General features: G+C 33.4%; 1 long non-coding RNA gene across 2 annotated transcripts; it reads right to left on the bottom strand.

Moving 5' to 3' along the window:
- Positions 1 to 2,841: 2,841 nt before the first annotated feature.
- Positions 2,842 to 18,084, bottom strand: LOC127870454 (uncharacterized). 2 transcript variants are annotated; one of them, XR_008044830.1, is made up of 3 exons: positions 17,557 to 18,082; positions 8,537 to 8,806; positions 2,842 to 4,885 (listed from the first exon to the last, which is right to left on the bottom strand). It is a non-coding gene; the product is annotated as an uncharacterized LOC127870454 (long non-coding RNA). The 2 variants fall into 2 exon arrangements; XR_008044831.1 differs by lacking the exon at positions 2,842 to 4,885 and adding an exon at positions 7,699 to 8,249 and having other exon boundaries at positions 17,557 to 18,084.
- Positions 18,085 to 19,315: the final 1,231 nt, after the last annotated feature.

The following is a 19,315-nucleotide window of genomic DNA, read 5'->3' as shown; positions in this document are numbered from 1 at the left end:
GAAGTTCAAGGTCAAGGTCATCCTTCAAGGTCAAAGGTCAAAAAAAAAAAAAAATTCAAAGCGGCGCAATAAGGGGCATTGTGATTCTGACGAACACATCTCTTGTTATGAATGTTTTGCCTGCATTTAATATAGAGTTTTGTGTGGCTAAATTTTAAAAAATTGGAACACAAATGCGATTTGCCACTTTAAATAATATCATTACGTTATGAGGCAACATTTTTTTTATTAAAATGAAACATAAGTATGTTCCTTACATAATTTTGCTTGTTCATTACGTTTTTAAACGTCTAAGAGTGAGCATCTTGTTTAATATTCAAATAACATAACCGCAGTTATCAGTGGCAATTTCACAAACATTAAAGCTTGCATTCGATTGTAATTTACGTATTGATATGTAGATGCTTACGATGTTTTATTCATTCCGTATACATCAAAAGAACGATTACTAAATAAAGTATCCATTAAAATTCCTCGCTGTGTTTTCCTCTCTCCTGTGTGTTCTAGATCTGGAGATCTCTAGTTTGAAACGTTTTAATTGAATTCATATCATTGCTTTATTGTGAACGTTTAGTATAAAATCTAAAATGTAATATTAAAAAAAAAGAAAAAATATAGATCATAATAAATAACAATATTATTTAAATTGACCATCGATCGTAATGCGAAATGTGTTAGCGGCAGGATCGGGCTCGGAGCCAAAAATATTTCTGCGCAGACGTTGACTAAAATCTTGCAATTTCTTTATTGTGAACACAACTTAAGGAAACGTAGGCTAACATTATGACATGTCGTTCCTGTATGTTTTTCAAAATATACAAATGAAGGGAAAAGTTAAAACGTACTTCGATGACAATAACAATCTCTATTCAACACGCATTTGCGTACATTGTTTTCATACTTTGTCTTTTGTATCAATTTGTTTTCAAATGAATACACATTAAGGGTATAAAAAAAAAATTACTTATCAGTTCGGATTTCCTCGCATTTCAGTGACGTACCCGTCAGCCAGCAAACGTTTGGTCACTATAATACTACGAATCCTCATTTCTCTGTCCTTTTCTTTCATTATTAACCGACTTTATTTTTACTTGATACAACATACCTTAGTATTGTTCTTACATTTTAAAGACGTGATAGAATAAACGTTTGTCAAGAATCATCAGAATTTCGGTGCTGAAAGATTGAATTATCAACTAGTGTAAAAACTAACGTAGCTGTTACAAAATAATTTACACAACCACGCATGTAATGCAAAATAATTTGAATTCATATAAAAAGCGCGATGGGCTAATGACATGTAATGTTCCATGCAATTTCTTTTCTGCAAGCAAAAGGCCAAGACTTTAAACAATATGTTGATTTTGATCATTAAACGAATCGAGAAGTCCGTCTTTCAATGGGATACTCGCATATACCTCATAGCTATAGACGTTTTACCCTCGGAACCGACGTTTTCTAAAATACTGCACGTTTTGCTTGCGGCCGTGGAAGATTGAGGTCACAATTTATAAATTGTTTTTGTTTTATTGATTCCATACCCAAGTCAACACAGAAATTTAACGTTTTCAACGCACTTAAATGGGAGCTTTGTTAGACGTTGTGGTGTTTTCTTTTATTCTTTCGATAGACCTACTCCCTTATGGGCTGGACAAAAAAAATAAGGGCATATTTGTAATCCTGTAAGGTTTAACATAAACCACGTTTAAAATAAATATACCAAAATCTCGTATCTTTCATATTTTAAAGAAGCTATAATATATTTACAAATTGTTTTGCATTGTTTGAACCGATGGATCAGTTGGACGTTTCCAAAGTTGTCGAGATCCGGATAAAAACTACTGCAAAACGATTTTTATAATAAATTCGAAGATAATTTGAATGTTCGGTATACATTCATAAGTCTATAGATAGCACATTGATATTCATGAAACCGATGTGACAGCCACTACCACCCGGTTAATAATGAGTGATAGCAGTTTGTATACAGTGGCTTTCTAAGACGCAGTTTCTTCTTTCAATTACGTGCGTTAGTGTTCTGCAAGTATTTAATCGATAGTTATATGTACACTTTGTATGCGTTTTTATGCGTTGATTTGTTATTGAATAATTTAATAATTTCTACATTACTTTGTTTGCTGTTTAGACAAACAAAAAGTTGAAAACAAGATTTATTTTATCGTTTTTGAGCAACACTTAACGATGTCCGCTATCTGCGTTGAGCAAAGTCAAATTGGTTTTCCATTACAACTCCCGACTCTGCAAAAGTCCAAAATCCAGTGCTTGTCTCAAGATCTGGTAATCTCCTAATAATTAACCCACACTACAGAAATGTGCCAGTCTTAAACATCGGTCATTAGAGTCTGTATTATAGAGTTTGTATTAGTCCTTATGACGTTTTACTGTCTGTTTCAAAGAGTTGATGAACGCGGATACTACAATTGCTTTTGCTAAAAGTTAGGCATTACATAATCGTTGGTTGTATGTAAATTTACAACTATATGTCGTGTGTCTTTTTAACACACATCCCAACCTCGTCAAGTAATTGTTTTTGTGTGCATCATAACTCCAAATGTAGTATGTTCCTTTAAATGTGGATTCAGCCATAAACTGGAATGTCACAATAAATGTAATACAAAACAAATATGTTACGTATCATCTTCTTTCATTAAAATGAAACAACATACTTATTGAGTATTTAATACATTTTATTTGTTTATATATACGTTCAGGTGCTCAAAATACTCAAATACATTGTTGTTAATGACATATTTTTCTAAACATGTATATTTGTCAAAAGTACTTGTTCTTTGAATCAAGTGACGTTGTCATACAATTTATTGTACTTCTTAACAAAAGTTGGTGTTTCAAATATAACTCTTAGGCAGAGGCTGTATGCCGTGTTTTAAATCAAACTTGACTTTAGCGTACTCCCCGCACGACACAGTTATCTTATATTTATATTTTCATATTACTCTAATATTGAGAGGTCACTGAATAATGACAGCTAGTTAACAAAGTGCGTCCGATTTGGTGAATTGGGCGAATATTGAACAGGGCACGAGGACGGAATACCTTCATAGTCACTGTCATCCATGTCAAATTACTTGTGATTGATTATTTTATAAAAACAAACAACGGATCAAACAACTATATATTTGGTAAATTTAGTGATAAATGAATTGTTATAATTGCAACACTTAATTTAAATACACAATACACTAAAATACATGTTTGTTTATATTTGACTTAACACCAATATTTTCACCAATGTAAACTGCGTCGACATCATAGTACTAATCATCATTATGACCAACAAAAACAACATCATCATAGTTGTTATATATATAAACCATATTATTATGTATTAAATCAACAAACAAAAAATCTATTAATCAACATAATTTTATATTTTCATGAGTTCCCATGTGCGTAACACTTTCGATGGCAAATACCCGAATCAGGCTGTCATATTTATCCAAATAAAAAACATCGTAAAATTTATCGTCAAATGCAAAATTGCCTTGTTCATAAAATGTAATGGTTTTATATATGTTAAATACAACCGTAATTGGCAATGTATCTAAATTGGTTTTATTCGAAGTAGAATTCAGAATGACAATATAATTACAGTGATATTTAAAAAAAAAGTAATTTCACATCACGCGAAGTGTCAATAAAACAATATTAACACAGCTTTATTGTGAGTTGAAGTTATATAACCCACGAAAATATTGAAAACTAACGACTTAAGGCAGCGCACCCCTGATGATTTCCCGCGATTTCTTCCAAGGTTGAAGAGCCTAATATTAGGTGCCGTAACCTAGTGGTTAAGGCGATAGACTAGAAATCTTTTGGGATATTCCCGCACAGGTTCAAATCCTGCCGACGACGTATACTTTTTGCGACGCGTTTTATTTCTTTCTAACGTACTTTGATTTTATATGGCATATAAGCTATGTTTATTGTTAAATATGTTGCAATTTTTATGCACATTCTTCAATTTTTAAAATTAAAACAACGTTATGGTTAAATTGGGTGATTTACTTCTGAAAATACGAACCATGCATGTTGCATTTTTATTTTTATTTCAAAAAGTAAACGGTAAATCTGTCTGTTTCTTGGTATTTTTGCTGTATATAGTGTATCTATAAAAACTAAGTTCAAAATATTACTTAAATGATACTATTTTGAATTGAATGACACTTTGTTTTTAACCAACCCAATTTCTACTTGCCTGAAACCACTTACATTTCATGGCGCTCTTCCGTAGATAACAAGTTATAAAAAATAAATGTCTGTAAAAGAATTTTTTTTCATCTTGTTTAAACTTTAAACATCTTTACTGCATCTGCACACACCAACTGCATGCCTATATTTGGAAATCTGGATGAATTATAGAACTTTCATACTGCCCAGGGGTGCACATAAACTGGACAAAAGAGTGTGGGGTTGGTTTTGAAAAAATCAGTATATTTTTCTTTTAAAGCATGGAAAGACTACCATTAAATGTGCACGCTGTTCATTAATTTGCTAAAAGTGGGCGGTCGTCTTGATAACGCTGACTTGCGCAGTGATACTAAGCATCAAATAATTTTGCCAGGTAACACGGATCCTTATCAAGGCATACCATGAAACAAACGCTCACATGGGTGCTCATCATATTTTGTCGTTGGTGCGACAAAGGTATTGAGTATTGCCAGGTCTTAAGACGATTAAGTCTGTTTTAAACAAATGCATGATTTGTAAGAGACAGATACAACGTCCTGAATCACAACAAATGGGTCAACTTCCAGCTGAAAGACTGGAGCCGGACAAACCACCGTTTACGTACGTCGGTGTGGACTTCTTCGGACCAATGTACGTCAAATCCGGCAGGAGACAACTGAAAAGGTACGGTTGTTTATTTACATGTTTGTGCACGAGAGCTGTACACATAGAGATAACGCACAGTCTTAATACTGATTCATTCATATGCGCCATGCAACGATTTGTTAGTCGTCGAGGCAATCCAGAGAAGGTTTGCAGTGACAATGGCACAAACCTTACGGCTGGCGAAAAGGAGCTACGTGAGTCCAAGCATGAATGGAATCAGAGCCGAATTTCGAGGCATTTGCAACAAAGGGGAATTGCGTGGCACTTCAATCCTCCTTACGCAAGCCACATGGGCGGGGTTTGGGAGAGGTTAGTACGCTATTTCAAAAACGCATTGAAATCCGTAGTACGCGAACAACTGCTGGGCGACGAGGCGTTGTCAACTCTCTGCACGGAAGTAGAATAGATTTTGAATGACCGACCGATTACACAGGTAAGTGATGATCCCCGTGATCCAGAACCGCTGACGCCGAACAAAATTTTGCTACTTCGCCCGAATAGGTGTTTCCCTCCAGGAGTATTTGAGAAGGGAGATAACTATTGTCGGCGATGGTGGAGACAAGTTCAGTACCTGGCAAACATTTTCTGGAGACGATGGCTTAAGGAGTATCTACCTTATTTACAGGTACGCCAGAAATGGCATAACAGTCGGGAAAACATAGCATTTAATGATCTTGTTCTCGTATGCGACGAGACAACGACTCGTGGTCATTGGCCTTTAGGACTTGTAGTAGATGTGGGTAAGGGAAGAGACGGCCTTGTGCGGTCATGCAGAGTTTGAGTAAACGGTACGGAAAAAGTTCGACCGATTACCAAATTGTGCTTGGTAGAGCACAACGTAGCTAAGAATCATATGCAAACAATGCATACAGAATAGGTTCGGATGTTTATAGTTTGTATCTTGAAGTATAGTGGTAGGACCATAATATTGTTGTTTTTTTGTAGTCTAGTTTGCTGATGTAGAGGGATATTCATGTGCTCATATATGTTAAGAGTTAGGTGTTAGGTTTGAGTTCGTGCCTAGTCTTTGAGGTCATTTTAAGTATTTAAATGAACTTCTGTGGAAGGTTCATTGGGTGGCGGTGTTGCAGACTAACACCATTGTTTCAAAATAGCAGAATGTTGATGAAACAATACGGTGTTCTGGGACTGGGAAGGTCGACCACCCATATATTTTGATTGTTATGTCACAACTAATGTTTATCAATTCTTTGAAGTTTCGACACTCCGAATATGGTCATGGTATTTCCGGAACTCCAAATTTGGTAAGGGGTATATTTAGAAGTGTTGCTGGGGCTAATACTAGAATTCGATTGGCCAAAATGATGTCATTTTTATGGTTTTATTTAGAATAAGTTTACGTCCGATTGAAACGACGCCCGAAGCCCGCAGAACACGTTAAGGCTCTGAAACAAGTGGGTCGTGTTTCTCATTAACGAAATATAAATTTTGGGGGATTGAGAAGGCATTGTTCAGTTAGTAAATATTGTTATTCAATGGTTATTTTTGTATTAATGTTTTTGCATGTTTTCTATTAGTGTAAATTAATTGATACATTTTGGTTTGAATGACTACTTAAGCCTGATTAATAAACTCTGTAATAAGGGTAAAGGAACACCACACAGTCATTTGTGAATGGAATATAGTTTTCATTTCAAGTATGTGTTATTGTATCAGTTGAGAGCAATGTTGTGTAATTTTCATAATATTATATGTAATTATTACGCACATGTTTGTAGATTCTGCATGAAAGATTGTCATTTGCTTTTTATACTTTTCATTCGCATTGTTAATTACATATAACCGTCATAAACGTCACAAAGATTGTACTTACGATGATATATGTCAGAATCGTCACATAGAACGTATTTGTGAACGTCACACACATTTGTAATCGTCATATTCGTCATAGTCTTTGCATTTGTCATCGTTGCCATAACCGTCGTAGACGTCATTGTCGACGTAGTACTTGTTTACGTCGGCGTCGTCGGCGGCACTGTTTATTTAGACGAAATAAAGGTGTAAACGTGACGCGTGTGTTGCAGTGACTTGCCCCCAAAAGGTTTATATTGTCGGACCTAGACCTAGTTGGGTCCGACTGGCTCGCCACACATTTATTCATTATAGGATGTTCTTTCCTCTTAAGAAATCATAACTGTCCATTATTTTATTTTAGTACTTGATCCATTCAATACGCCTATAAATAAACACGTATAATAAAAAGATCCAATATATGCTACCTTTATTTTATTATAAGCTTCGTTAAATTCTTTGCATTTCTGTTCGAGTGTGAAATAATAGTCACATTTAAAGAGTATTCTTTCCATTACTTTACACGTGATTGGCTTCCATTAACCATATAATATAACGGTTTATGTAAATCTTAAAGTATCATAAAGGCAATTACATCATTCAGGTAATACATATGTTCTATTTTTGTGTGCTACTTTGGTCACTATGGTCATTAACGCGGTCCCACTAGTGCCCTGTTTATTGGACATTTTCAATGATCCATTCAGAAATGAATGTCCTGATTTAAGTTGAAACTTAAGTTGAAATTTTAAGGGAATGCTATTGGCATTCCCTTTATGAGCACTGCATACTATATTTCGTATTCAAGAATTATTTAAATATAAATACTTTATATTACTTGAACACAATTTTCATTATTAATATTTTGTAACGTATGGTTAATTTATTGCTTTTGTGTGTTTTAAAGAATTTGTCTTAAAAATCCTTTCATATAATTAAAATATAAGCTACTTATCAGTGATGTTATTTATTACTAAATTACATTTTGTATGTTTAAGTTACTGTGTCAAAACGCCTTTAACAGTTTTTTTTTCAATTCCAGTTTTGTTTTCAATAATGATCTTTATTTCAGGCCATTATCTGTAAAACCATATATATGAAATTATAACATTAATAGTATAATTTGTTATATTTCGCATCTGTTTGTAATTATGTTATGCATAGAGTTCCAATATTTCGCGTCGACTATGAACATTTGATTTCTTTCTTTGAAATGTTTGTTAAGACTAGCCTTCATATACATAAATTCCTTTCAGGTAGAAAATAAAGCTCGGATATCAGAGCGCCCGATTTGTTGAAAGTCTTCGTAATCCGAAGTGCCCTTTATCCTCAATCAAAGTGTCTACAAAATCATGTTCATATTCCTTTGAATACTTTCAAAATTTCAGTATTTGAAGCACAGTGGAATAGCAAACACTTTATTGCAATATATCAAAGTATCTTTATTTTGTTGAAATGTGTATTGATTATTCAGCTTATGTTGTTTTCCGATGGAATTTTCTTTTCTTTTACAAAAACATCGATCTCGTGACCTCCCGATTTGTAAGCGGACACCATACAACCTGTTATAGTAGTGTTTTAGTTAAAATAAGACAAGCCGTGGAAACAATTTAAGTGTTTCGTTCTAAGTGGTAACTTTAAACTCAAACACACTAGATGATCTACATACTCCGACACTCAGAACGAAAAATTCTATTCGTTTAGAGAGTAATAGGATCCATTGATTTGCATTCTTTAGTCCATTTTAGTTTGCTGAAAGAAAATGTTAAGGCGCGCCATTTTATTCTGTAACTCAAATACAAATATGCCAGTTCTCATTATTAAGAAAATGCTGATTATTTCATGTTACCTGTGAGTATCCATGATGCAACGGATGCAACACATCTGCTGATGGTCTGTACAGAACGCCTCGAAATTAGAAGACGTATGTATGTCACATTTTCTTACGTCAAAACTATCGCCGTTCGCGCCCACCTGGTCGGATCCAATGAGGATTGACTCCATTTCTAGTATTTATCTTTTGCAGGCGCTACCACGACACGTGTTGTGTCTGCGATAATCCGTTCACGAGAAGAAAGATTAACGAATCTGATAATGTATTTGTACTCCTTTCCGCAACCTGTTCAACAAGAAGCGATCAATAAAACCGTATGAAACATTAAGACGACATATAATTCTAAATACAGATGATGTTTTCCATTGTTAAAACACAACAGTACTGAACAAAGAAGAAAAGCGGACTGTATCAAATAGATCCGTTGACATCTGAATACAATCTGCAATGAAAACCGAAATAATCCGACATCGAACATAATACGGATAATATGCCTTGAACACCACACGTTAGGTTATTTCAAGTGATTGAATACTACATACTGCAGACAGTTGCAAAACAAATAAGTATTTAAAAAGATTTGCTACGCTTCTCGCGAACATATGTTTATTATGACCTCTTACTATTTCACCTGTCAATAATACCCGCAAGTGAGTTAGACAGTATAGATAGATAGATAATACATGATGATACGAGTATACATTAAAATCTATATGACTTGTTTGTCAGTTCATGTTAAAATTCCCTTCACATTCAATATAAACGTTTGTGTTATAATGCATGACTAATTTAAATACGTGATATTAGTTATGTTTGTGCAATCTCTCATTTCAGTGTACAGGTCTTAGTATAAAATCTCGTGTTATCATAAAATATGTGAAGGTTTAGAAGCTATGTCGTCGAAAGGCGCCGGAAACTGTACCCATCATGCTGCAGGCACGGAAGGACGGGAAGGAAGCATATTTCAGGCTGGACAAACTTTACATCAACACGCAACACTACCGTGGACCATGCTAGGTCAAAAGTGAGAGTGTTGTAAAATGCCTTTCATGGAATTTAGATGGACTTACACCCGACAAAAAGCAGTCAACCGATTTTGTTAATTTTCTTTTAAGTATGATATAATATGCCTTAGCGAATCATGGACAAACATAAATTCTAACATTGATATTGAGGGATACTCAAAACCGATTAATTCCTTTCGTAAATATCAAATCGCCGAGCAAAACGCCCAAGTGGTGGCCCAATTGTTTATATAAAAAGTTTTATAAGAAAGAGTGTAACTCTAGCTCAAAATACAATCGACTGTATTATCTGGGTTAAACTCGATACGAGTTTTTTTTTTCAATTTGGATGATAATATATTTATTTGTTTAACATATATTGATACATAAGTATCATCTCCTGTTCATAAATAACAACTAGATCGACATATTCTATTGTTTAATGATCATGAGAAACTATTCGTAGCTGATGACCTAAATTGTTTAACCGGTAGTAAACCAGATTATATCCAATTTGATCCAAGTATAGGGGATAATGACGTAATTGTATAGGGAATAATGACGATACGCCCACGCCTCGGATTTCTCGTGGTTCCTATTCAAATCGTTTCGATGATTGTTAACGGTCGATGGCCGGGTGATGGAGGAAATTTCACATGCATGATGTGCTTGACAAATTTGCCATTGGTGCATTTTCACCATTTTCAAATAATGAGCCGCTATCCTTCTCGTTGAAAGTGAAAACTGTGTTTCGGAGCATCACCGGAAATGGTAAATCGAAGTTTAATAAATTTGATTACAAATATAAAGAATTGTTTAAAAGTGATATAACAAATAATTTAGTTACACTAAAACACGATTAAAACACTTAAATCCACGTAAATGGAGATGTTGATTGTCTAACGTCGATATTTACAAACTTTTTATGTAAATACGGTTAATACATATTTTGAAAAAACCTGTTGTAATCGAAAACCATGATTTCAAGAGGTAACTAACATTAAACAGTGGTTTGAGGACGAATACAAACGTAAATACATCTCATATAAACAAGCAGTTCAACAACTAAAGTCATGACATTTTGAAAAGGGGGACGAATAAAACACAATTTAGAATAACAAAGTACCGCTTAATATCATGTTTAACCTTTTTGATATGTACTTTCTGTCTTTAATTACTTTTTGGAAGTTTTGGGGTTATGATCAAGCAGATACCGTAGAAGAAGTAGACACAACATTTTGTAAATGGGTTTTTAATATAAAAACATCCACGAATACTCTCGCATTATATAGTGAATTGGGTAGATTTCCACTGGATATCGAAAGATATATCACTCGATTAAACAAGAAAATTGTATTTTAAATACTATTTTAAAAGATCAGTTTAATAACATATAACATCACAATTCCCGTACAAACTGAGCCTCACAGGTGCGCTCTATACTGCAATAATCTGGTTTATATGAAATATGGTTGTATCCTGGCTCGGTTAAGATATAAACATTTATCCCAAAGCTTAGAACTCGACTTCGACTACATTAGCAAATGGCGATCAGGACAGAAGACTCAAATTCGCTTGATGTGTTTAGAAAAATAAAAATAAATTATGAAAAATCGGCATATGTAAGCCAGTCCAAAATACAGAAATATATTGGCCGAATTATATGTATCGTCCCCCAAATTAAATATTGAAATCGGTCGGCACTATAGTGTGCTCAGACATGAGATAAAATGTACCCTCTGCGATCTAAATAATATTGAAGACGAATTTATTTAGTTCTTAAGTGCCCTATATATATTCATATTAAAAAACAATATTCCAAAATATTTTTATACCTACACGAATATGATTTAATATATTCGTTTAATGCAAAGCGAAAATAAAACAACTATAAAAAGTCGGCAACATACTTCCATAAAGCCTTCCAATTAAGAGGCACTAAAATATACACAGTTTAAATGATACATTTGGTTGCTTACATATTACTCCAATTGTTCACATATCCTAATCTTGTTGAATAGTTATTGTCCTCGGTATGTTGATGGCATTGTTTTTATTGTTGCTTTAGTAATTAAGTCGCATTTGTTGTCTATATCCTAGTCTTGTTGAAATGCTACGGTCCTATGTATGTGTAGGTTGTGTACAAAATATTGCAGAAGTTATTGTTTTAGTTGTTGCTCCAGTTACTTAGTTATATTTCTTGTCTAAATAGTACGATAATTACAAAATTACTTACGAGAAAATTTATCCCCACAGATCATCTATAATTTATTTTTCGCAAAGGTGGTCTACTGTGGGTATGATGCATACTAGTATATAAGTATATAAGTATATATGACTATATATATATATATATATATATATATATATATATATATATATATATATATATATATATATATATATATATATTACGTGTGTGTAGGTGTGTGTATATGTGTATATATATGTACATATGTATTTGTATATATAGAGAAATAAATATGGATATACTACATCTAGACCTTATAAATATCTTCCTAAATCTTATGAGAGCATTTAATGTTCGTTAAAGTAACATTACTACTCAAAATCAACGAAAATGTCGTAAAATTGTTCGTAAAATAAACTTAACCAGTTAAAAATCAGTGTTCCTTATTGCAATTGCCGAAATTTCAACGCCAGATGTGGTCTGGTAAAATAGATGATTGTAGATACAAAATGCTCGTTTTTATTATTGTTTTGCATATCTATTTATACGACACATGAACACTTAAATGGTGTTCGTGTGTCGTATGAATAGATATATTCGCGGGAATTAATTGTGGCCACAAATAAATAAAAACGAGCATTTTGTATCTACAAAAATCTATGTAATCATACCACATCTAGCGTTGAAATTGTGGCTATTGCTATAAGGAACACTGATTGTTAAGGTGTTAACTTTATTTTACGAAATACTTAACGAAATTTTCGTTGATTTTGAGCGTTATAGAGAGTTAAAGGAAAATATCCACATTATAAACTATTTTTCGCTTTTCGTTTAGGTGGTCAACTAAGGGATAATCCAAAACATAAAACTTAATTCTTAACGAGATGTGACATAGATGTAGTAAATATTTATATGATATTACCTTAACATAATCAACAGTTCCCAACTCTCTCTATATATAAACCTATTTAACTACGACTGATTTTCTGGCTGTTTTTTGTATTGTTATTTCACACGAGTTTTGCTCCATTATATTTAATTTAACAGAGACGTAAGGAACATATTAATTATTCAAACACTGATTCTGTTTTGTATCTATTAGATATAGTGCACAATTATAATATTTCTCTTGCCAAAAAACATAGGTACATGATATTGTACTATTTATTGACCATTATGTGGTCATTATGTATTAACTAACATGTGATACTCCCACGAAAACAGTTTTATTTCGTGTCTATTTAAATTGATCTTTGTTCGAAATGATATATTTTATATTTTATATAAATTACTTCAAACGCATGCTGTTATTGTATATGTATGTTTATGACGATGAGCTTTATATGCTTAAGTCTACTAAACTATTCTGTTTTGTTCTGTTCTGTATTAATAAGCTATAGCCGGATACAATCATGCATCCGTGTGCGATATTAGTTGTGTCTGGATCCGCCTGGTACACAATATATTTGGTACTGCTGTTTTATGTAAAGTAAGATTGTCTGCATATTTAAACAAGCATTTTCATAAGTTTTCATTTCCGTTCAAGGTGGTACGTAATGGCATACCTGTGACAAATTTAATTTACAACTCGGACCTACGTGGACGATCTACATGATGGATGTTGACGCTAAAGTAGGATTTCTTAACATATTAAATTGTTGTTTTTGGAGCAGAATAATTGTTATCAAAGCACCAATATTTGCCAAGTGTTGGACGTGTCAAAGTAAATGCATTATGCCATTAAAGCTAAAATAGTATTTATATTGTAAGAATTATGTAAACTACAAAATAACTAAAAGTATATGTATAACATAATTTAGACTGCACTCACTTGCCAATTTGGGATCACATAAACGCTGTTGAAGTTCAAGGATATTCTTTGCCCTATTTGAAAACTTTTTGCAATGAACTATAATCAACGACAGTATGTTAAGAAGAATGTTATAGATCTGAAAGACTATGTTTGTTCATACGTTGATCTCGCCCTCACATTTAGCCGACATAGTCGCAACTTTGCAAAGCATTATTTATTGTATAACATCATTTAAGTATAATGTTCTGATGTTCTGATAAAGATTTACCTTGCTCTTTGTGTTTTTAATACAACCGTTAAGCAACTTGCCACTTCATCCATAATGAGAAAGTTCACATTTACTTGTGTAAGCGTATATGTGGGGAAAATAAAAACAATACATGTCTAAAGCTGCCAATATCAGTAAAAAAATGTTGGCATACTTAAATTATTAGAATCGCATTAAACAAATAGGCAATAAAGGGTACTTATCAGTAAAATAAATTACTAAGAAATACATGTACATTATTTGTATTATTACCGCACTGAGGAGTGAATTTTGCACACTGGAATTGTAGTTAGAAGATACAATGTTTAAACAGAATGGCCAACCAAACGGAATTACAAATAGATTGTTATTAATCCCATGAATTACTTAATCGAACAAATGTAACGGCATTTAAGAAATATCTTGATTTTTGCTAATAGTTTTACAACCTTTTAATGTTAGTTCTGACGAGCTATTCACAATGGTTGGGATGCGCTTTGGTTGCTACGTGGTGTCTTCTTTTCATACTGCTCATCGAGTTGTCTCTAATAATGAATACCAATCTTTTCTTGTGTGACTTCTCTAAATTAAATATACTTTTGCAACAGTTAATTGTTTGTTTGTGCATCCTGTTGGATTGTTAAATTCCACGTAAATTATAAAAAAAGATCAACGAGAGTGGCGGTTAAATTAAGCCATAATCCGGTTTACCATTCAGTATTTAAACTGCACGATTTGTTGTTTGCAGTTCATATGCATTGTATCAAAAACACAAACTTCGCAAGAATATGTTTTATTGTTAAATATTCGTTGATAATTAACGCATTAACGTTTTCTTAATGAAGTGTTTTCACATTAATTCAGAAGAATGCGATATTTTCATTAAGTTTCATAAATTGATGTCTTTAAAGTTCTAGCTAAAATATTTCTCCAATATAATTTCATAACCGATTCAATTTGTTTGCATGTAAGATTGTATCGCGTCACGAAATACCAAGTTTACCATATTTTGTCTAAGATCCCTAGAACAACAAAGAAGAAATCTCATCTAATATAAATTTATGAAAATTACCCTGTTTGTACAGTTTGGTCATTTGTCAACTGATAAATATGACTTTCTTTAGATGGATTTCATAAATAGGACGCTTTGGAATGACAAACTAATTAAATGAGTGTTTCATTCAGTATGCTTCTCCTATTTATAACAACTATGCCTTTTGTTAAACCCTGGTATGTATCCTTTTGTACGAATATTAAAGTTCGTGCTATTTTGTCGTTCTGCCTTTTGGAAACAAACCAAATGTTGTCCACTATGATGTAAAACATTAAATTTATTAAAAAAGAAAAAACAAGTTATATTTAAAGTCTTATAGTTTTTGTTATTTGTAATATTAACATTGCCTTGCATATATTGTCCAGTATTGTAAAGTCAAATGGTCACATGCCTTAAACAAAGAACATAGCATGTTGCCTTACGTTTTACCACCGATACTGTTTATGGGGTATCAGGTGTTCTGTAATAATAATTTAGGTGTTATCAGCGCTCCAGGTTGGTGATTTTTTACGCAGGTAGAAAACCCGAAGTGTGGGGTCGATGGCAAACCCTACTCGAACCCGTGCATTCTCAAATGCGTGTGAGTTTTTTATAAGTAAAAAATATTTACACCCGCTTATAATTTACAACGTTCATATTTCTTGAATTTGATAAGCGTGCTGTGTCGCGCTGTAAAAAGGGAAACCTTATACAAATCATGTATATACGTGTTATAAGTAAGTACATCATTATAATGAAGAACTTAATACCATTATGGTGTGTTTAATGTTTCCGTGCAGTTTAATGTGACTTAATTTATGACCATATTATGTTATAATTTATAATACATCTAAATAGTTTGTATACAAAAGGCATCCTAATTTACGGAACGAGCGTTGGTAAAATAATTTACACCATTAATAGGGTTTTACCTCATTTAAAATTAACCCCATATTTCGATTAACACCATCATCTAATTTACCTCCCTTAAACCGATTTTGCTCCATACCGTTTGTATTCTCGTTCAATGACGTATCAACTCACTTAATCAATTTACCCGATGGAACGATTTATCTTATCGACCGATATTCCAAATCAACATATTTACCCCCATTAAACCAGACAGAAATGTCACTGATTTGTTTGCACGTAGTTCAACGATTTCTTAAATCGAACATTCATGAAACCAATGTAAACAAGTAAGCATTAAGGACAAAACTGATGAAACGATAGGCCGACTTAAGTGCGGTACATGTCTGAGAAATAAAACGATGTTAAACTGCAGGCAGGCAGGCAGGCAGGCAGGCATACAGACAAAAAGACAGACAGACAGGCAGGCAGGCAGGCAGGCCGGCCGGCTGACGGACGGGCGGGCGGGCTGACGGACGGACGGACGGACCGTCGGACGGACAGACAGACAGACAGACAGACAGACAGACAGACCAAAAACAACATACCCCCGATCTTTTTATTCGGGGGCATAAAAACAATTTTTTATCACAAACATAAGACCATACAGTATCAAACTCGACCTTAATAATTAATAACTTACATGTTCTTGTTCACAGATTTTGGCATGTTTTGAAGTTTTGATTAAATGCTTCAAGTTGATAAATGTAAACAACAGGACTAAAGAGCTCCTCCAGTGTACAACAATAATGAAATTAAAGAAAGAAAAAAAAGTAAAAAAAGTTAACCCCACCTGGGATCGAACCACAAACAATTGTATTATGAACGAACTCGGTCATATCTGATAATACTGATAACAAAAATATTGAGTTGTGATAATAGCATCATCGGTGTTGCTATAAATATATCCTCGTTTAAATAAACTGCCGCATTACCTCTTAAAGTGATATTATGCGCATATTTCACTGTTGAATTAAGCTGAAAAGAATTAACAGGTCAAAAAAGTTAGTTAAAATGTGGTAACTGACCAATTATCTGCAACTCATCTTGCGTCAAGTTGTTTATAAAAAATATATATTTTACTCGATATTTTACATGACTGTCCCAGTCCTCTAAGCCGAGCGGAACTGCCTTTTAGTAGGATCAGAGTTAGTGTTCGTGTGTCGTATGAACGAATCTGCACTAAAACTAAATTTAGATTCACATCGTACATGCATGATCAGTTGTCGAACGAAAGTAGGGTTGATATTCACATGCATTATTGTTCTCTTTCCGGGATATTGATTTAGTATGTTGATGCTGCATTAATAAATATAAGTGTATACGAAGTGAAAACACCAAAAATAAACAGCGAATTATGTATCTTAAGCTACGCATAGTGATGGACACACGCACATTTAAGAGTTTGTGTAAAAGTGTAACGAACGGAATATAACGAAACAATACAAATATCAATTTCGACCGATTAAATCGAATTCCACCATCATTTGTTAAAAAGTGTCTGAAGAAAAACTACATTTTGGTTTGATGGCTCCTCGTTATATAACGCAATCGCACTTTCATAATTTATTAAAGTGGAAACTGCGTTTATTATGAAGTCAAAGAGTCATTGCATTACAAGAAATCTCTGTCAAGATAAGGCATATTGCATTAAACTACGATTTTGTGAATTGACCTGCTTTTACCAGGTTTTGTATTATAGCATACGAACGTAAAACGTTAAATAATAGATTAACAATACAAACGCATACAATCAAGTTTAATATCAACTAATTCATTGTTCATTTAACTGTTCGAATTCTTCTCAAACATGCTATATAATATTTCTGTAGTTATACCTGTCTGGCACGGTTTGTTAACCAAACCGATCCGTCTACTCCGGCGCCCAATGTGTGAATGTCCTCGAACTACACAAATGTCGTATATCTAGCCATAATGTCTGCTATCTAATAGCTGGGATTTCAATGAATATCTCCATGTTAAAGCACGTATCGTATAAAATATCTCTCCATATTTGTAGTATTTAAGTTCTGTCCGAACAACGCCACAATTTAAACCTGAAAGTAAGCTTACTTGGATATATGCATTTGATAACACAATGCGGTGAAAATCTATCACATTGACCTCTTCACCATTTGGTGAACAGTTTCACCATGTGGTGGATGTGTTTGGTTCTGTGACAATGACATTGTTGTAAACTCAAATTTCGCATTTTCCTGCGTGCCAGACTGAATATAGAAGCGACATATTTAATTACTTAAAATCTATAACTGCATAGTAAATTGTTTGTACAAACGCATACACAATCATAACCTAGAGTGTTATCTGTGTGTCTAATTTAACTTCAACATACGTTAGTGTTTTAGCATTTAAAGACCTTTCCTTTCGATTTTAATCGCAACATATCTTAACGCGTCACCCAGCACGTTCAAACGAAACAATTTTACTCATCGAAGCTTTTGGTACGCCCATATTTCATCGTTTGCTACTGTATTCATTCAATTTGCTGTTTGCTTGTATAGAATGAATAACGCGTTTTTTTGTCTGAATATCTAGTTTACTGTAATATTCACTTATGTAAGGATCTTAAGTTTGATACCATGAATAACACGGAAATATGCGTAATTTATTCGTAGATAAGAACACCGAATCCTTGTGGAATATATCTTAAACATAATTTATAGGTTTTGTAGTATCTAAACGGCTGCATATTCCAAATAATGAGTCATTTATTTATTGATGAATAATCGATTAGGTTCAAAATATGTATACGCTAATTGTAATAAAGAGACACGTTCCACAACACATCTACGCAAAGTATTGTAAAATACATGCTGCCAACTAATACAATAGTGTAATAGCTTAAACTAGAGAAGACTGTATGCTTAGATATTTTTAAGAATTATGTTCAAAGTTAGATATGCTCCTTTATATTTCTTATGTCTTAATTCTGTATTAAGATCAACCATGGAATTACCAGTACTAAATAACGTTTGAGTCGATGCTATTTATATTATTTCTGGTAAACCAGTGTTGAAATCATTCCTCGGTATCTAAGAAACTGTTCGTTTTATCCCGGTTTAATCTATATAAGCATTAGATAAACATGATAAATTAAGGAACATGTCTGTTCACATGTTATTGGAATAGCTCTCACACAAATTGACATGAACGATAATGCACATCTGGGTCGAACTAGCTTTATCAATCAGCAAACGTTATCTAGAGTGTGCATATACAAGCGACGTATGCCTCAGCCAGGTCTCTTCAATTTATGAAACTTTGTCGAGCTTACCAAGTCCTTATAGTCGAGAGTCGATTCAAGCGTTTAAGGTACTGATCCGGACAAATTATGTAGTGCAGTTTATGTCTTACGTTGGTAAATCGTTTATTGAATTAATAAGACAACATCCAATTTCAATATCCTAACCGTGTCAAAGCAAGATAATGAAGGTTATACATTTATTTCCAAACGATTATCGTTTCGAGAAACTGGAACTTCAATTAGCGTTTTCATTAATTGTTTCCACATATCGTTAAGACTGGATCATTCCATGCTCACATTGCGAAATATAATAGCGCTGTAAAGTATCGATT

This window comes from Dreissena polymorpha, chromosome 2, assembly GCF_020536995.1.
Source record: "Dreissena polymorpha isolate Duluth1 chromosome 2, UMN_Dpol_1.0, whole genome shotgun sequence".
Taxonomy (NCBI): domain Eukaryota; kingdom Metazoa; phylum Mollusca; class Bivalvia; order Myida; family Dreissenidae; genus Dreissena; species Dreissena polymorpha.
The sequence above is the reverse complement of the archived record's forward strand: the minus strand, read 5'-3'. Positions and strand labels throughout refer to the sequence as shown.